The sequence below is a fragment of the Podarcis filfolensis genome (genome assembly GCF_964270895.1).
Source record: "Podarcis filfolensis genome assembly, chromosome: 1".
NCBI classification, from domain to species: domain Eukaryota; kingdom Metazoa; phylum Chordata; class Lepidosauria; order Squamata; family Lacertidae; genus Podarcis; species Podarcis filfolensis.
Window position 1 is genome coordinate 368609 of NC_139604.1, and position 20191 is coordinate 388799.

Sequence of the window (20191 nt, forward strand, 5' to 3'; positions counted from 1 at the left end):
TAGAAGCTCCCACAGCAAAAGTAAGAAGGTTATTAACAAGTACAGAAGGTAGCAGAAGGTGACTGTAGCTTGATTAAGCTGACGCATAAAACAGTGAGATTGTCTGTTGCAGTTTCCATTGAGACTGGAGAATGACAAGCCTAGTCTGGACTCTTACATAGGGTAAATTCATAGACCTACCTGTATTCTGCAGTGAATTAAATGTATCAGATGGTCTGGTCCTTAGGAATTAATTTGGAGAAAGAGAACAGGATTTTGGAGAGTTGTGTAACTCCTCATTAAGTACTTCTGCTCGTGTTAGCTCTTGCAGCCTAATAAAACATTGATTAATACCATATCTGTATGAAGAGGCTTGTAGTTATAGCCTTGCTCATCCTCAGTTTTAACAGAAGAACCTGGGCATCTTTAGAAGTTGCTCATTAAGAAAGGAGAAAAAGCAGATTTCATCTGTAAATGGAGTTGACTTAGAACACATCTTCAATTGCTCCTTCTGGAAGTTTTGCACAAACCTTTGTTATTAAAAAAATATATGTAAGCATAAACTAAAGTTTGTACATATAGCTGCTGTTACCTCTGATTCTAAACAGCAGAACTACATATGAGTTTCATAAGAATAAGATCATTTTCTACTTTAAAATGTTACTTGAGATTATAGGCTGCCAGGTTTTCTTAGAATGCGTTTTCTACTTTATGCTGAATGAGACCAAAACTTCAAGTTCTATAGGAGGCATTTCCATGAAGGTTTGATCTTCAGCACCTTTCAATTTATCAAGTGCTGAGCAACCTTGAACAGGGTATGTTGGGAGTACTTCTCCAAACGTCTCATTTCAACTTTTTTGGAGCCTAGTATTGGGAGTGGGGTGGCCCTATTCTCTGAACTTCCTGGTTTTTGGGATTGCCTCTCCCGTCCTTCCCCTAATTCCCTCTCCACAGTTTACATTTATATAGCAGCTGAAGCTATATATATATATCAGTACAGACACCAGGTATCAAGTACTGAAAAAGTGGTATATATAAAAAGTGGTATATATACTGTATTTTTCACTCTATAGGGCGCACTTTTCCCCCTCCAAAAATGAAGGGGAAATGTGTGTGCGTCCTATGGAGCGAATGAAGGCTTTCCCTGAAGCCTGGAGAGCGAGACCCTCTCGCTCTCCAGGCTTCAGGAAGCTATCGGCAAGCCTGCGGAGCCTGGCGGGAACTCCCGCCGGGCTCCGAAGGCTTGAGGATAGGTGCTTGCAGCCCGAAGCCCGGGGAGCAGGGCACTGCACGCCCCGGGCTTAGGGCAGCTATCCGCAATCCTGCGGAGCCCGGTGGGAGTTCCCGTCGGGCTCCGTAGGCTTGCGGATAGGTGCTTGCAGCCTGAAGCCTGGGGAGCGCGGCACTGCGTACCCTGGGCTTAGGGCAGCTATCCGCAAGCCTGCGGAGCTTCCCCAGCCCCGAGGCTAAAAACAAAGCCAAGACAGCGAGCGGGATCCATCCCGCTTGCTGTCATGGCTTCTTTGCTCTTTGGGGCTCGGAGGGGGGGGGGAATAAAATTGTTTTTCTTTATTTCCCCCCCCCCAAAAAAAAACTTGGTGCGCCCTATGGTCCGGTGCGTCCTATAGAGCGAAAAATACGGTACCCAATTAGAGGAGACTTCCTAGACTCTTGAACCATAGTTTCCTGTGGGAAACAGTGTTTGGAGAGCTGGCCACAACTCCTGATATGTCATCCTGGTTTCTAGACAGCACTTAAGCTGCAGTTTCCCAGTTTGGATGTCACAAGAAACAATGTGATTGGGTTCCCAAACCCCACCCCTAGCCTCATGCACATGTGCCCCTATTTTCATCTGTGAAATGTTGCAGGGCAAGGTACTGTATAGTTGGACCACAGAACAGGTCAACTTTGAAAATGAGTTTCGAAATGTGGAAATACCATCTTAAGAAATACCATGAGGAAAGTATCCCTTGTGTTGTGATCCTAATTTGGGTTGTAGGTACTGCAGCTGATTCTTGCTCTCTCTTTCTCTCCTTCTCTCTCTCTCTCTCTCTCTCTCTCTCAAAAAAGACACAGAGAATCCCAACTACAGGTTTTAAGCACACAATTAAAGTCATGTCCAGCTTAGCCCTTTTAGAGTGCCTGCAGAACCTGTGAACCTAACACAAATTACTTTTTAACAAAGCATCCCCCCAAGGCAAACATGGTTACAAAACAAAGAATGGGAGACTGACGCTGGCAAGTAGAGACAGTAGGTGTGTTTATACAGAAAATGACTCCTGCTCATTTTACTGTTTGGCCAAAATGTTCTGCAGGATTCACAAAAAGATGCAAGGGAAGAGGAACAACAACAAAAACCAAAATGCAAGAATTTAACAGGGTGTGTCTTTCAAAAAACCACCTGTAATTCAATTAGCCCAAATACATTTGTTTTTAAAAAAGCCAGCATATTTGAAGAGTCTAATAGTTTTTTGAGTCAGAAGTATTGGCATGGACTATGTTTTATTACAGCAAGGTTCATCTTAGTTTTGCCTTGGGTGTCAGTTTCTTTAGACTGACTGAGTCAACGTAATTCTTGAAATTTCTGAGGCATCTGTGGTTGTTAGGTTGCTGAAAGTTAAAAGGACTTTTCACATTTCTACAGAATTTTTTTTCCTGCTTGCAAGGTTTCCTTCTGAACTAAAAGTCATATTATGTGGGCTCTACAACAATGCATAGGATTTCGTACAGTAAGCCTGCAACTTACATTTTTCAGTAAGTAAGCCTGCAACTTTTTTTCCTGGACGCCAAGCCCCGCTGAATGTGCACAAGTTAAATGCACATAGGTTGTGGGCTTATTGTAAAGCAGTTTTTCATGGTTGAGAGAACAGAAATGCTCTAGGGAGGAGCAGGACTGTAGTCCTTGCCATATCCAATATACCACAGGTACTATATTACTTTGGCATGATTATTCTGCTTATCTGTTAGCATTGAGTAAAAAGGCCTTCTGGACTGTACCTTTTAAAGATGTAGAGGGGCATTGTTTCTTGTCTGGTATTACAATTTACCTCTGTTTTATGAAATTATATTCGTTTGGTCAGTGTCATATTGAGCGCAGTATAACACTAGGTCCCCCCTCCCCCAGTATAGTCTTTGCTACGTTTTGCCTTTATCACTTAAATGCTGGCACAGCATGTCTGAAAACTGGACCATATGAGTATTTTCAGTTTCTAACTTTAATTAAGGTTCCCTCTCTTTCTTTTAGACTGTAGAAAACCTGCCGAGGTATTCACTGGCTGGCAAATCTACCCAAAGGTAGGTATCTTTTTTGTGTTGGTCTAAGCCCCATCACCGTGCAGTGTAAAAATATTCTATGGAGGTCTGATTGATCTGGAACATGTTCCTTATTACAAAGCTCTGATCTCTATGCTACCAAAGAGAGAGAAAGAACTTAATAGATTCCTTCTAAGAATGTATCATGTGAGGATGCAGGTGGGGGATTGCGTACTGGACCCTTCAATCCTGTGCATGCTTACTCAGAAGTCAGTCCCCCTGTGTTTAGTGGGACATACTATCAGACAAGTGTACCTAGGATTGCATCCTAAATATTCTGCCACATCAAAAAGTCCCTGCCCATAAGTAAGGCACAAGAATGTCTAGCCTAGGCTTCTGCCTGATGTGCTATTTAGTGTATTTTTGTAATAATAATAATAACAACAACAACAACAACAACAACAACAACAACAACAACAACAACATTTTTTAATTTATACCCCGCCCTCCCCAGCCGAGACCGGGCTCAGAGCGGCTTACAAGCAATAATAAAAACAAGTTAAATGATTACAACTTAAAAACCAAATTAAAATACAACATTAAAATATTACAACATTAAAATAAAATGTAGCCTCAACGCAGGAGGAGAAGGAAAGAAAAAAAGAAAGAGAGGGAGGGAATCAGATTGGCTCCAAGCCAAAGGCCAGGCGGAACAACTCTGTCTTACAGGCCCTGCGGAAATAAATCAGATCCTGCAGGGCCCTGGTCTCATGAGACAGAGCGTTCCACCAGGCCGGAGCCAGTGTTGAAAAGGCCCTGGCTTTGGTTGAGGCTAATCTAACTTCCTTAGGGCCTGGGACCACTAGGGTGTTGTTATTTATGGACCTTGAAGCTCTCCGTGGGGCATACCGGGAGAGGCGGTCTCATAGGTACGAGGGTCCTAGGCCGTGAAGGGCTTTAAAGGTCAAAAGCAGCACCTTAAATCTGACCCTGTACTCCACCGGGAGCCAGTGCAGCTGGAAAAGCACTGGCTGAATATGCTCCCATGGCAGAGACCCCGTGAGGAGCCTCGCTGCAGCATTCTGCACCCGCTGGAGTTTCTGGGACAGCTTCAAGGGCAGTCCTGCGTAGAGCGAATTACAGTGGTCAAGCCTGGAGATGACCATCGCATGGATCACTGTGGCCAGGTCAGGGCGGGAAAGGTAAGGGACCAACTGCTTGATGCGGCGAAGGTGGAAAAATGTCGCCTTGGCTGTTGCTGTAACTTGTGCCTCCATGGAAAGGGAGGCGTCAAGGATTACACCCAAACTCTTAACGGAAGGCAATGGCACTAATTGGGCCCCCACAAGAGAAGGGAGTTGGTCCCTCATCCCCATGCCATCCCGACCCAAGCATAAGTGCCAACATAAAATCCCCTCATTTGATTTTGCAGTTTCATAAGGACCATGCCACGAGCTTCTGAATTCAACAAACAAAAAGAACACACACACTCTCTCTCTGTATAAAATGCTGAACTTATTGTTGACTCAGACTAAGTGTGGGTGAGTTTTGGAATGGGGCACAAACTCCAAAGAAAACAAAACTCCCACAGTGAGTTTGCTGATTTATTTATTTATTTACTGATACTTTTGCTTTCAGAGAGACCTTATTTTACTCCCAGCTTCCGTTAAATACATTAAAAAGCTGGGTACGCTGAGTCAAATGCTATAGCTTGAGTCCAAAACACAGCATTTTGCTCTCTTACCATTTATCAGATTTGGGTGAACAGCTGCCAAGAACGTTTTCCAGCAAAAGGAGTTGGTAGACATTCTGTCAGCTATGAGACAGGATGGATTTGTTCAGGGTTCTGACCTTTTCTTGGTCCAATTTTATGCTGAAGCTTATTTGAGAATACATTAATGAGAATCAGAAGCTCTATTAGAAATACAAATTGTTGATCTCAGCTTAGTATTTTTGGCACAAATTTCAACTGCATTACTGGTGCATCTCAATCATATAATCAGACATCCTTTTTTAGGAGGTAGAATGACTCAAGCTGACAGCATCTCATTGTGCAAGATAGGCTTGGATCAGTTTAGCTGCCACTGTAGCAAATATTTGAATGTGTGAAACATGGCGGTGCTGTGAGTACATTGCTCCCCTGCATTCATTCATTACACCAGGCTGAAGGTTGGAGCAAATTGGAGTAATGAAAATACCTTGGGGTATATGTTAAAGTTATACTGGTATCTGTTGGGATTGGGAGGATCATAGGTTTCCCATTTCCTGGGACCTTGTTTTCCTTTTGATTATTATGTAAGCTTTGGAAGTGATTCTGTGGAACATGTATGTGGCTTGCAGATGAGCAGATACTCAGCTTGCATTTCTTTGGCAACTTGATATCTGTGTATTGTTCAGTGGAATATTTTCCTCCTATCTAGCGTAGGGGCTTTGTTCCTTTACACGAGGAGGCAGGCACTTGTGCAGTGGTAAGTGGATGGTTCTAAGTTCTTCTGCCATGGTTGTACAGCGATTGCAGGAGCACTGTGGTTTATGCAGTGTGCGTGGCTGAAGCTGGAAAATCCCCAGCTTGTTAACAGGCACCTTCTGCAAGTGGCAGAGGGTTGTGTGCTGCAGAGGTCAGTTGGGCATAGAGGCTGGAAACTAAAGTGCAGAACGCTAAGATGAAATTTTACAAAATAAATGGGGGGGGGGATCACTTTTGACAGAAAGGCAAAACCCAGATATCTGTTGTTACTTTTTGATAAAGGCCCATCCCCTTAAGGTAGACTAGGGGTAAACACTCTATAAGCATAATGTCAACTAGAGTGACAGGATGTCAAAATAATAACAAAAATTAAGATATACAACCACTTGATTATATTTTTGCTCTAAATATTTGTTTCTCACTTCCCTCTGGAAGAAAAATAAAGTGTGTGTGTGATTTTTGACCTGTCATTGAATTTTTAACCAAGTGCATAGACTTCTCAAGGCAACTTGAGGCCCATTAATGGTGTGTCCTCTCTGTCCTGCTAGCTAGCTTTTGGTCTGCCTTTGGGAAATACAGATAGATACAGATTTTCACACTGGATAAGTTTATTGGGGAGACGTTAGGTTTTTCGTTTTGTCATGTTATCAAGCCTCCCAGTATGCAATTCACACATAAGAAGTTGGATAACATGAGAAGACAGGTTTGTGTGGGAAAGGGGTTTGCAGTTAACTGCTGCAGTAAACATAATGCGTTCCTTCCAAAAGGACTTTTATAAATGTTTCACGAAGAGGTATTGAAAGAGTTGGAGATACTAAATTAGTAAAATACTAATAACACAAATGTAAAATGTTAATAAGAATTCTGTTGTCTAGATTTTTAAATATCAGTTCAATGCAGAAAATGATTTAAGCATCAAACAACTTTCACATTGCCATTCTCGTTGTACTTAGAATGTTCTTACAGGGTTCAGATGTGGGTGCTTGCTTTCCCCTCAGAAACTCCTGCCACCCCCTTTGCCTTTTAAAGGCTCACATTTTATGAAGCCAGGATCCATTCAAGTCCCCTTCTTTCCATCTCTAGAAGTTGTCATGATGAGCAGTTTAAGCCCTCTTCAGACATTGACCCATGTCAGGCCAGTTTCTGAAGGGATTGTGGTGCTATTTTTGTAGAAAAAGAGGTGCCAAAATGCCTCCTTCATTCTCTTAGAATGGCAATGGTACCCACCTGAGAGGTGCCAGAACTGAGTTCTGACAAGTTCTGGTTGGGGGGAAAAGCCTTGAGCATATCCAAATATGGGTCAAATATGGACTCAAGGGCATCCTGATCAAATTTGCAGATGACACCAAACTGGGAGGGGTGGCTAACACCCCAGAGGACAGGATCACACTTCAAAACAACCTTGACAGATTAGAGAACTGGGCCAAAACAAACAAGATGAATTTTAACAGGGAGAAATGTAAAGTATTGAACTTGGGCAAAAAAATGAGAGGCACAAATACAAGATGGGTGACACCTGGCTTGAGAGCAGTACATGTGAAAAGGATCTGGGAGTCTTGGTTGACCACAAACTTGACATGAGCCAACAGTGTGACGCGGCAGCTAAAAAAGCCAATGCAATTCTGGGCTGCATCAATAGGAGTATAGCATCTAGATCAAGGGAAGTAATAGTGCCACTGTATTCTGCTCTGGTCAGACCTCACCTGGAGTACTGTGTCCAGTTCTGGGCACCACTGTTCAAGAAGGACACGGACAAAACTGGAACGTGTCCAGAGGAGGGCAAACAAAATGGTCAAGGGCCTGGAAACGATGCCTTATGAGGAACGGCTAAGGGAACTGGGCATGTTTAGCCTGGAGAAGAGGAGGTTAAGGGGTGATATGATAGCCATGTTCAAATATATAAAAGGATGTCACATAGAGGACGGAGAAAGGTTGTTTTCTGCTGCTCCAGAGAAGCGGACGCGGAGCAATGGATCCAAACTACAAGAAAGAAGATTCCACCTAAACATTAGGAAGAACTTCCTGACAGTAAGAGCTGTTCAACAGTGGAATTTGCTGCCAAGGAGTGTGGTGGAGTCTCCTTCTTTGGAGGTGTTTAAGCAGAGGCTTGACAACCATATGTCAGGAGTGCTCTGATGGTGTTTCCTGCTTGGCAGGGGGTTGGACTCGATGGCCCTTGTGGTCTCTTCCAACTCTATGAGTCTATGATTCTATGGGCCTTCTTTTACCCTCTGTTTTGGTTATCTGTTTCCGTTTCCTCTTTTCTGGTAAGGCATAAGCAGCCACCCCACAATTGCATGAATAATGTGGGGCCGTGTTTAGCCCTCAGACACTGAACTTTGGGAAACCATGTTTCAGGTAATCTGCAGATACTGCAACAGCAAGAAGAATTCATGCAGGGCAGGATTCAGCCACGCTCCTGCATGTGTGGAATACTGTCTGCTCGTGCAACAGGACTCCCCCCTCCCCATGCGCCTCCCATTCTCCCTCAATCTGCTCTGGAGGGCTGCAAGAGTGGACCTCATTCTGTGTATGCATATTCCACTCGGCTCTGCACTGAATTCCACTCATGTTTCATACATTTCTCAGATGCATGGATGGACTAGAGTATCAAAACATTCTTACTGAAGAACCTTGTAATATATGAAATCTCACAAATCATGTTGCTTCGATGGGGTCCGGGGGTCCGGCACACTTCCCTGCGCGGCTCTGACCTCTCCCAAAGACCAATGACTCCAGCAGAGTAAACACAGCAGAAGCAGAAGCAGGAACGTTCTGTCGTGTGGTAATAACTCAGGCTGAAACGCAGCAGTCTCCTTATCTGTAAAGTCTTTATTTCTTAGCAAACACAACAGCTATAAATCTCCTGGCGACAGAGCGCACATCTTGCTGCTGCTCTCCACAGAGCAAACACGCACACACTGTGTGTGTCTTTCTCTCTCTCTCTCAGAGATACTGACCACTCCCACTTCCGTGTTCTAAACACACCTCTCGGAATGTGAAGCGTCACTCAGAACTTCTTAACCCTGTAAGTTCTGACTCTCTCAACACCCCCTCTCGCATCACATTCTGAGAGGACTTGTGAGCACACCTTTACAGACCTCTGTGTGTCCCGCACCTTCCCACCTGCCTGCTGAGTCTCCTCACAAATCTCTGGTTCGCACTGTGCGAGACCAACCCACGCATTTGTGACTTGAAACCTCTCAGGTGGAATTCCCTTTGTTGCCCGTGAAGACCACCTGGGCACAAACTGGGGTTCTTCTCCTGACCCACTGGGGCCAGCAAGTGCGTCTTCTTCATCAGACTCCCCCTCTGACTTGACCCGTCTGTGAGCTTTCTCCATCACTCTAACAGGAGACGAGGGCTCACTCTTGGACACTCCTTTCACAACCTGTGGAGACGCCTCCCCCTGGTCCTGATCCTGATCATCGGCCAGATCACCATTATCTGGCTCTCCCTCCTGCTCAGATTCGGATTCAGACAGACAATCTGAGACAGTGTCATGGCTGACTTTGCGCCTTGAACTATTTCCCTGCTGCTCTTTGAACTCAGCATGCTTGCTGACCAGAAGCTTGGTCTGATCACCTTCTGGGTATGCAAATCTCCACCCCTTGGTCGCGGGTTCATACCCACAGAAGATCATTTCTTGGTACCTTGGACCACCTTCTTGCTGCAACCACTTTGGTACAGGCACCATGGCTCTGCAACCAAACGAACGGAAGAAATGCACCTGTGGCTTCTGTCCGTTGAGCAAGAAATATGGGGTGTCACCTACCACTGCATTGTAGCACCTGTTCATCGTGAAATTGGCCGTTTTTACTGCCTCCCCCCAGAAACTGTGAGGCAACCCAGAGTCACTCAATAGGACTTCTGAAACTTGGACCAGAGCCTTACTCCTCAGCTCTGCCACGCCACTCTCCTGAGGCGAAGTCACCTTGTTTCCCTCTGGCGAAAGAAACTCTTTAGAGCAGACCCAGTGACCTCTGAACCACGGTCAAACTGGAAACCTTGCACCTTGGTGGAGAACCTCTGTTCCACCGCCGCAACCCAATCTTTGATCAGTTGCGCTGCTTCCTCCTGCGTTGTCAGAGAAAATGCCCAGGAGTTCCTAGTAAAATCATCGATCAAAATCAGCAGATGCCTGGCTTTGCCCAGACTTGGCTGAGGCATAGGCCCAAACAGGTCTGCGTGCACAAGCTCAAAAGGCTTTGTGGTTACCCTCTCCATCCTGGGATAACTGCATCCCTTGTTCTTGGCTTTTCTACAAGCCCTGCAATTTAGGGTTGCACCACATTCTCTTACCTTGCACCCTTTGGTGCATTCTGATAACACCTGCAAGTCATCACAAGACCCGTGTGCAATCCTCTTGTGCCACACGCATGCACATGAAACATGAGTGTTCCCCTCTCCCTCCAGAGGTGATTCCAGAACAAAGAGATTGTTCTGATTTTTCTCAACACGTACCAGTTGCTTCCCCCCTCTGGAAATTGTACAGACATTGTTCTCAAAACTCACTGAATATCCCTCCTGTAAAAGACAAGGTACAGATAACAGGCAGTGTTTTATCTCAGGGAGAACATAGACCTTCAGTTCATCCTGCAAGAAAGAGACAAACATGTTAGCAACATGAGTCACATGTCCCTGTGAACCTGTAGCAAATTTAACTGTTTTCTCAGTTGAAACAGCCTTGCAGTTCCACATTTGTCCATCAGGTGGCGCTGTTACCAGATGGGCATTCGCAGCCGAGTCAACAACCCAACGTAGGACTCTCCCCCCTCCGGAGTTGTCCTTCTTTGTTGCCTTAGCAACTGACTTCTTGCTGCCCCCGACCTTGGGGCTTCCGCTGCAGGTGTTGTTGTTGTCCAAAACTGCCATAGACGCAGACAGCTGATAAGCGTTTTCCTCCCCTTCTGGAGCGCGTACTTTCTGCGGTTTCCCACGCCTGCCTCTTCTCCCGGGCTGGTTCCCATGGGAAATGTCCTTGGGACTTTCCTGCCCTTTGTCTCGCTGTGGACAGCTTCGGTGCAGGTGCTCCGGAGAACCGCAAACAAAACAGCAACGAATGGAAAACTTTTCAAACTTGCCTTTGGACTGCAGTGCCCCCCCACTCTTGCCAGCAGCTCTACTAGAGGCTTCTCTTTGAGGCTTGGGGACGTGGCTTTTGGCTTCCAGCTCTGTGGTTTCTCTGCAAACCTTCTCTAGCTCCTGCCAAACAGCCTTGGCACTTTCATTTTTTTTTTTTAAATATTTTTATTCGAGAATTTTTTCCATATAAACATAACATACATAAACATACAAAGACAAAAACAAAACAAAAAACATGTACCATTTCATATCCTAATTTCTTGTACCTTTCTTCCCCGACTTCCTCATGCCTCCCTTTTCTGTATTCCAAATTCTTATCGATTACTCAGCAAATCTTCCCTTATTTTAATTTAGATTTAAACTAATCTTCCTTATTCTCCTTGTCTTAACCATTGCTAATAGTAACCATTTACTTTCCAGTCCAACATCATTCTAACTTTCATTAATTTTGTAATATTTCTTTAAATAGTCCTTGAATTTTTTCCATTCTTCTTGCGCTGCTTCTCTTCCCTGGTTTCGGATTCTGCTCGTCATTTCTGCCAAGCCCATGTAGTCTATCACCTTCATCTGCCATTCTTCCAGTGTGGGTAGCTCTTGCGTCTTCCAGTACTTCGCAATGAGTATTCTAGCTGCTGTTGTAGCATACATAAAGAAAGTTATATCCGTCTTTAACACCCCTTGGCCGACAATACCCAAGAGAAAGGCCTCTGGTTTCTTGGAGAAAGTATATTTAAATACCTTTTTAAGTTCATTATAGATCATTTCCCAGAATGCCTTAATCTTCGGGCAAGTCCACCAAAGATGAAAAAATGTACCTTCAGTTTCTTTACATTTCCAACATTTATTGTCAGGCAAATGGTAAATCTTTGCAAGCTTGACTGGGGTTATGTACCACCTATATATCATTTTCATAATATTTTCTCTTAAGGCGTTACATGCCGTAAATTTCATCCCGGTGGTCCACAACTTTTCCCAATCAGCAAACAAAATATTATGACCAATGTCCTGAGCCCATTTAATCATGGCTGATTTAACCGTTTCATCTTGTGTATTCCATTTCAGCAGCAAATTGTACATTTTTGACAAATTCTTAGTACTGGGTTCTAACAGTTCTGTCTCCAATTTTGATTTTTCCACCTGGAAGCCAATTTTACTGTCCAGTTTAAACGCTTCATTTATTTGATGATAGTGCAACCAATCTCTCACCTTCCCTTTTAATTTCTCAAAGCTCTGCAATCTCAGTTTGTCCCCTTCCTTTTCCAAAATTTCCCAGTATCTTGGCCACTTGGACTCCATATTTAACTTTTTAACTGCCTTAGCTTCCATTGGCGACAGCCACCTTGGAGTTTTATTTTCCAGCAAGTCTTTATATCTAACCCAGACATTTAATAGTGCTTTTCTGACAATATGATTTTTAAAACTTTTGTGTGCTTTAACCTTGTCATACCACAAATATGCATGCCACCCAAAAATATTGTTAAAACCTTCCAAATCCAAAATGTCTGTGTTTTCAAGAAGTAGCCATTCTTTCAGCCAGCAGAAAGCTGCCGCTTCATAGTACAATTTAAAGTCTGGCAGGGCAAACCCCCCTCTTTCCTTTGAATCCGTTAATATCTTAAATTTAATTCTGGGCTTTTTGCCCTGCCAGACAAATTTAGATATGTCTTTTTGCCACTTCTTGAAACAATCCATTTTATCCATTATTTGCAATGCTTGGAACAAAAACAACATTCTTGGCAATACATTCATTTTTATAACTGCAATTCGGCCTAACAAGGAAAGCTTTAAATTGGACCAAATCTCCAAATCTTTTTTCACTTCTCTCCAAGTTTTTTCATAATTATCTTTAAACAGATTCACATTTTTAGCTGTCATATTTATACCCAAATATTTCACTTTTTTAACCACAGTCAACCCTGTCTCGTTCTGAAACCTTTCTTTTTCTACCTGTGTCAAATTTTTCTCCAAAACCTTTGTCTTTGACTTATTCAATTTAAATCCTGCCATTTGACCAAACTCTTGAATTATTTCCAACACTCTTTTCGTGCTAGCTTCTGGCTCTTGCAATGTAAGTACTAAATCATCTGCAAATGCTCTCAATTTATATTGTTTAGCTCCGACCTGAATCCCTTTAACCAACTGGTCCCTCCTAATCATATTAAGCAAAACCTCCAGGACCGATATAAAAAGTAGTGGGGAGATAGGGCACCCCTGACGTGTCCCTTTTTCAATCTTGAATTCTTCTGTAACCACATTATTTACAATTAATTTCGCTTTCTGTTCAGAGTATATTGCACCTATACCATTCTCAAACCCTTGGCCTACCCCCATCCCCCGGAGGTTCTTCAACATAAAACTCCAAGAAATGTTATCAAAGGCTTTCTCGGCGTCCACAAAAATCAAAACCGCCTTAGTGTTTATATTGACTTCCAACTTTTCCAAAATGTCAATTATATTCCTTACATTGTCCGACAAATGCCTTTTCGGGAGAAAGCCCGCTTGGTCCCCATGAATCTCCTCCATCAAAACTCTTTTCAGTCTCTTTGCTAAAATATCAGCAAAGATTTTATAATCCACATTCAATAACGAGATGGGTCGGTAGTTTTTAAGTTGAGTCTTTTCAGTCTCTGTCTTTGGTATAAGTGTGATATAGGCCTCACTCCACGTATCAGGTGCCCTTCTCCCCTCCATAATCTCATTACAGACTTCCTTCAAAGGTTGTATCAGTCCTTCCTTCAAAACTTTATAATATTTAGAAGTCAGTCCATCCGGCCCGGGGGATTTGCCCAGCGTCATGCCTTGAATGGCATCTTCTATTTCTTGTGCTGATATCTCCTGGTTCAAAATTGTTTTACTTTCCTGCGAAACCTTTTTCAGCCCATTTTTCTCGAGGAATTGTTGTATATCCATTTCTTTCTGCGGCCCTTGTGTGTAGAGTTGTCTAAAGTAGTTCTGAAAACAGTTCCTAATTTCTGCTGGGTTGCTTATATTCTTTCCTTCCACCTCTATATTTGTTACCGTGTTGAGTTTTTGTCTCTTCTTTATTTGCCAAGCCAATAACTTACCACATTTATCAGCAGATTCAAAAGTATTTTGTCTCATTTGTTTAATTTTCCACTCTAATTCTTGATTCATCAGTTCCATATATTGTGTTTGATGAAATTTAATTTCTCTTAAAATCTCTTGGGATTTTGGCTTCGATCTTAATTGTTTTTCCCCTTCTTTTATTTTTTCCAAAATTCTCTCCTTCCTCTCGTTTTGCTTTCTTTTCTTTAATGTATTTTGCTGAATCAAAAACCCTCTCATCACGGCTTTGCTTGCGTCCCATACTATTCTTTTTTCTACTTTAGACCTTAAGTTGATTTCAAAGTAGTCTTTCAAAGTTTTTTGGGCCTTCTTGCAAATCTCCTCATCTCTGAATAAGGTGTCATTCATTCTCCATCTGAAGGAACCAGTTGTTGTTTGCCTCATCACCATCTTTACTGCATTATGGTTGGAGAAAGTTTTTGGGCAGATTTCTACTTTCTTTATGTTCGGCGCCATACTGCTAGTCACCCAAATTTGGTCAATCCTTGTCCATGTCATTTTGGCTTCAGAAAAGAAGGTTCCCTCTCTTTCTAATGGGTGTTTTGTTCTCCAAATGTCAATCAAGTCCATATTGTCAGTCATTTCGAAAAAAGTCTTTGGTAGTCTTCCATCTTTTGTTATTACCTGTCTTTGTGCTTTGTCCATATTTGTTGAAACTACTCCATTCATATCTCCCATCAAAATTAAGTTGTAATCCATATGGTCCATCAAAATTTCATGCAACTTCTTAAAAAATTCAGCTTTCCCTTCATTTGGTGCATAGATTCCCACTATCAGATACTTCTCTCCTTGGGATTGAATTTCAATTGCCAAATATCTTCCTTGATCATCTTTAAAAATTTGTTTCGGTTGCAACTTTTCTTTTGCATAGATCACCACTCCTCTCTTTTTTACTCTGTCTGAAGATATAAATTCCTGTCCCAATCTTTTGTTTATTAATAATTTTCTATGTGCTCTTGTCACATGGGTCTCTTGTAGACAAATCAAGTCCAATTGGTCTTTCTTTAAAGCGTGAAATATATTTTTTCTCTTTCTGGGAATGTTCAAACCGTTACAATTCCAGGTTAGAAGTTGCAGAGCCATGATGGGATTATTTACTCCTTCCTCCTACAGCTCCCTGTTTTTGTTCCTCATCTGTCGGTGGTACCGTGTCCGTGTCCAGTGACGGATGCCCTTGTCCTGGAAATGTCTCTTTCTGTAGGTCTTCTTCGTGTTCTCCCAGGAACTTGTCTTTATCACTCACAGTCTTTATTCTTCTCTTCTTCCCCTTGTATTTAAAAGACAAGCCTTGGGGAAACTCCCACCTGAATGGTATGTAGTTCCTTTTCAGCAATATCACCAGGTCCTTATAGTGTCCTCTTGCGTCCAAAATACTCTTAGGAATGTCTTTGAAGATCTCAATATGAAAGTCTTCAATTCGAAGGGTTGTTTGGTAATGCAGGTTCAATATTTTATCTCGCTCCTCCTTTGATCTTATAAGACAATCTCTGGGTCGATTCCTCCTCTGCCTTGTTCCCAATCTAAATGCACTTTCTATCTTGAAATCTTCTTTCTCCGACTCCTGCTTCCAAAAATCAGAAAATTCTTTTGTCAAATAGTGCACCAGGTTGTCTCCTTCCTTTTCCGGCACAAGTCTAATCCTTAGATTCCTCTCCTTACGTTGCATATCCTGCATAGAGAGTGCCAGCTCATACTCATCTAGTTTCTTGTAAACTGGTGGAAATTTTTCCTCCGCAGCACTTGCAATTTCCTTAGCTTCCTCGGCTATCTTTCGTGTTGTAGATGAATCTTCCAATAATTTCCCAATTGCTTCTGCATTTGAGTTCACTTTGTTCCCAAGGTCAGTTATACTTTTTGTATTTAAGTCAATTTTCCCAGAGATTTCTTCAATTTTTTTATTTGTTTCAGCAACTTGTACTTTAGTTTCAGCAACTTGTACTTTAGTTTCTGCGCCTTGCTTTTTTAGTTCCTCCAAAGAGTCATTTATCTTCTCCAGTACCTTAGCAAATGATTCTTCTGTAGACATTGTTTTCACTTTTGCCTTTGCGACAACTGTAGTTCCAGAGGCTCCTGTTACAGAAGCCCTTCTTTGCATGGAAGGGTCAATTTTGTATTGTCTGCCAGATCTCAAGGTTGTTTCTTGTGAATCCCCTTTCTCTTTACCATCTGCCATAACAAAGTCTTTTAGTCAAGGTCATTCCCACACTCTTGAGCTATCAAACAAAAGTTCTCAGATTTTAAACTCCACTTGTTGCTGAAACAATTTGTAAGTCCTCTAGAGGGCGTAGAGTCAATTCTTTACTTCTCAAAATAGTCCCACACTCTTCAAAAAATAAACAAAAGTTTTCCTAGTCCCTTCCAATTATTCTTTTCTCTTTCTAGGGGATCCCAATCAATAATGTCCTGTAAGTAACTTTACAATGCAACAAAATAAATGTTTCAAGTTGGGAGTAGCCAAAGTCAATTAAAGATACTTTTTAACCTTCTTATAGCAACAGTCCTTAGCCGGTTCCTTTTCTCCGGCAGTCCGATCCCAGGTATAAGAGCAGCGGTACTTAACTCAGTTCTTTTAAATTGGCAGGAAAACACTTTAAAATCTTCTTCCCCCCCCCTCCTGCCTTCGGGGAGGGAGTTCTTTGCTTTGGTGGTGGATTTCTTAATTCCCACAAATTTCCTCTCAAGCAGTTACAGCTAGAGTGCCTTTCGCTTTGATCTTGCTACAGAACGGAAAGCAGACTTCCTTTTTAGTGCTTGTCCGTCTCGGTGCCCAATTTCTTTACTTTTAGTGTCCAATTATATTTTAGCGGTCAATCCTACTCACGGGTAGTTGTTCTTTTAATCCAATTTCACCGGAAGAAATCAGCGCTCTCCGCTAATGGCGACGCAGCTTCGCTTCGCAGGCTGGGTGAAGACGACTCTCAGCACCGCTCCAAAACCCCTCCGCTGATCCGCAGCCTTTAAAAAGGCTATTTCACAGCGTCGGGGGGGCGCAAAGGTGCCCGCCGAGTCTCCGGTTCACAGGCAACGCGCCTGTGATTTTTGAGGGTCCCCGCTCCGCCGTAGCTGACAGGACCCGAACCCACGAAGCAGATCTCTCCCGGAGCTCCGGGTGAGATCCGCCATTAAGCGCTGGCGCTAACCGGAAGTCCAGCCTTGGCACTTTCAAGACCCTTGGACTGGCCTTTCTGGCCTGCACCCCCAAACTTAGGTGCACAGCCTCCAGAGGAACAGCTTGCCACTGCTTTCCTCTTCCCAGCTTTCAGCAGCTTTCCAGCACACGGCTGCCTGTCACGTTGGCGTGTCAAAGCATCGCAGCAGCTTCCTGACACGGCTCTAGCCCACTTTGGGCTTCCAGGGCGTCCCACAGCCCCTCCTTGACTCTCTGGGCGTTCCCCAGCTTCTGTGCAGCATCTGGCCCCCTCTGGGCGTCCCTCAGGCTGGCGTCTAGCCCCCTCTGGTGTGGCTCCCACTTTCTTCAGTGCCTGCCAACCGACCCAGGGCTCCTTCCCGTCTGCCTCTTCAAAAAGGACTGCACGCGATTCATGGCTGTCTGCCATCTTCTCCCCCGGGGCCCAGCTTACTTACGACCAGTAGCAGCTCCTCCCGGCACCCGGTACAGCACAGCTCCTCCCGGCTGGCTCCAGCTACTCCTTAGCTGGCCTTTGGCTGCTCCTCAGCCTCTTTGCCTGCAGTCACCTTTCCCAGCGTCTCATCGGCTGGCCTCTGGCTGCAGTCTCTCACACGCACGAACGTTTCTTATCTTTATTGCTGATCACCCATAACCTGTTGCTTCGATGGGGTCCGGAGGTCCGGCACACATCCCTGCGCGGCTCTGACCTCTCCCAAAGACCAATGACTCCAGCAGAGTAAACACAGCAGAAGCAGAAGCAGGAACGTTCTGTCGTGTGGTAATAACTCAGGCTGAAACGCAGCAGTCTCCTTATCTGTAAAGTCTTTATTTCTTAGCAAACACAACAGCTATAAATCTCCTGGCGACAGAGCGCACATCTTGCTGCTGCTCTCCACAGAGCAAACACGCACACACTGTGTGTGTCTTTCTCTCTCTCTCTCAGAGATACTGACCACTCCCACTTCCGTGTTCTAAACACACCTCTCGGAATGTGAAGCGTCACTCAGAACTTCTTAACCCTGTAAGTTCTGACTCTCTCAACAAATCATTACTACCTTGGCTCAGAAGCACCTCTTCTGTTTTGCTGATTATATTATAAATAAAGAAGCAGGTGTGATGTAAGTGTTCTTCTTATTTTTAATGTCCCTATATAACCTTTAAGCTTCAGAATTTGCCAGTCCTTAGAGGCAACTTCAGATTACACACAGAATCCAGTAGTCAGGGAAAATACTGTGGTTGCTAATCCCACCGCAGATGCTAATCCCACCGCAGAGATACTTGCTGTGCTGCCAGTTCCATCTGTTCAGGAGGTGTATCAAGGGCTGCCTGTGGCATGGCCTTTGGGGTTGTGGCACCAAGTGTCTAGAATTATTCTCCTCTCCCGTAGAATACGACCCATTTCTCCACTGAAGGCAAGTGATAGCTGTTTTATTTTGTCAAGCTGTTGCCGTTAAGAGTAGAAGAATGAACCTGAAATAGCTGTTGGTCTAAGATGACTTTTTAGTGTCTTCAAATTGTACTTTTAATGTATTTTAAGACTAGTGCAGCCCAAGAGGTTATCATCTTGAGAGTGCATTGCAATGTATTTTGCATCCTTCATCGCCTTGGGAGTAGGGCAGGGTTGACTTTCAGATACAGAATGATTAAATATACATCCTGATTTTCATTTAGCTTTCATTGTTTGATGGAAATATTGTTGTGCACTGTGGTTTTACAGCATTCGTGGATTCCTTGAAAGCAAGCTGATGTTTCAACTTGAAATGTATCACTGTGTTCACAAAATGCACAACTTTATTTATTTGGAGTATATCCTCCACACCCCACACCCCGCCAAAAAGAAAATTTAAAAATCCTATGGATGGCCATGCTATCATTCTAATATTTCAGTGAAGCTGGATGGTACCATATAATTTGCATTGTCATTTTCCCTTTGAAAGTGGATGAACTGGTATTTAACCTTGGCATGTAGGATTGAGTACCAGTATGTGATATCTCAATATTCACTGAAGTTACTCTGTTGCAAATCAACGAAGCAACATACAGAATGCTAAATTAATGAGTTAATGCAATGACTACTCAACCAGGTTATAATTAACTGAAAATTAAATTGTCAGGTAATTTGAAGTTTTGTGGGTTTTTTTTGGAAAAATTATGTTTTGCCTCTCAGGGACCTCAGAGCAGCTGCCAAGTCTTATAACAGCCAAGGAAGCTGCACTGCACTCTGGTAGTGACTTCCCTCAGGATGCCATAAGCTCCAGAGCTGAGCAGTGATTTGGCCATTAGTCTCTGACTCCTAAATGCAATTCTTTAGCAACTTCGCTTTCCCTCATGTCACATGGGGAGTCTGTGGTGAAACTCCAAAGCTAATTTTAATCCTTTGTGGCTTAGGGCTGAACAAGGTGTCTTGTGGAAATGTGGTGTAATTCACCTCCCTGAACAATTTTTTTGTGAAAAAAATATTATTAGGAAATACCTTTGTGAGGTGAGAGGAGAAAGAGTTCCTTGGCCATTCCTTATATGTGTTAAAGTGGTCCCCAGTTTTCACTCTCATAAGAAGCATGGAAATCTGCAAGGGAGCAGGTGGAGGGTGCAATGGGGTGGAGGACCAGGGATCCAGAATGAGATAAGCCTTCCCCCCCCCACCTACATGTTGTTTGCTCCCATAGTTGCTTTCTAGAAGGTAGAGGTTGTTGGTGAGTTACAAGGAGTCATCTTCTTGCAATATTTTCTTCGGTTTTGAGTTGCAAAATATTTCACAGTGATTGCTTAATTTTGCCTTTCCTTTTAACAGCCTGAAAAATGTACAGTGGTACCTCGGGTTACATACGCTTCAGGTTACAGACTCCGCTAACCCAGAAATAGTACCTCGGGTTAAGAACTTTGCTTCAGGATGAGAACAGAAATCGCGCGGCGGTGGCACGGCAGCAGCGGGAGGCCCCATTAGCTAAAGTGGTGCTTCAGGTTAAGAACAGTTTCAAGTTAAGAACGGACCTCCGGAAGAATTAAGTATGTAACCAGAGGTACCACTGTACTTTGGAAAAATAAAACTAGTTCGAAATTCAGCACTTTTAATATTGCAGTAAATGTTCTGCTCCCATTTGGCCCATGTTATTTTGTTAGCCTGTTGCCATATCTGTTCCTGCATTTCTCACCGGAATATGCAAAATGTTCTGGTTGGAATATGGAAAATG

The 20191-nt window shown here is 43.3% G+C and overlaps 1 protein-coding gene across 1 annotated transcript in view; it reads left to right on the plus strand.

Annotated features, from left to right (window-relative positions):
* MAP2 (microtubule associated protein 2) overlaps positions 1-20191 on the plus strand; it is a 314133-nt gene that overhangs the window by 62163 nt on the left and 231779 nt on the right. The window contains exon 2 of the mRNA XM_083625909.1: positions 3224-3273. The gene's annotated coding sequence lies outside the window, so the exon portion shown is untranslated. The remainder of the gene's footprint in view (positions 1-3223; positions 3274-20191) is intronic.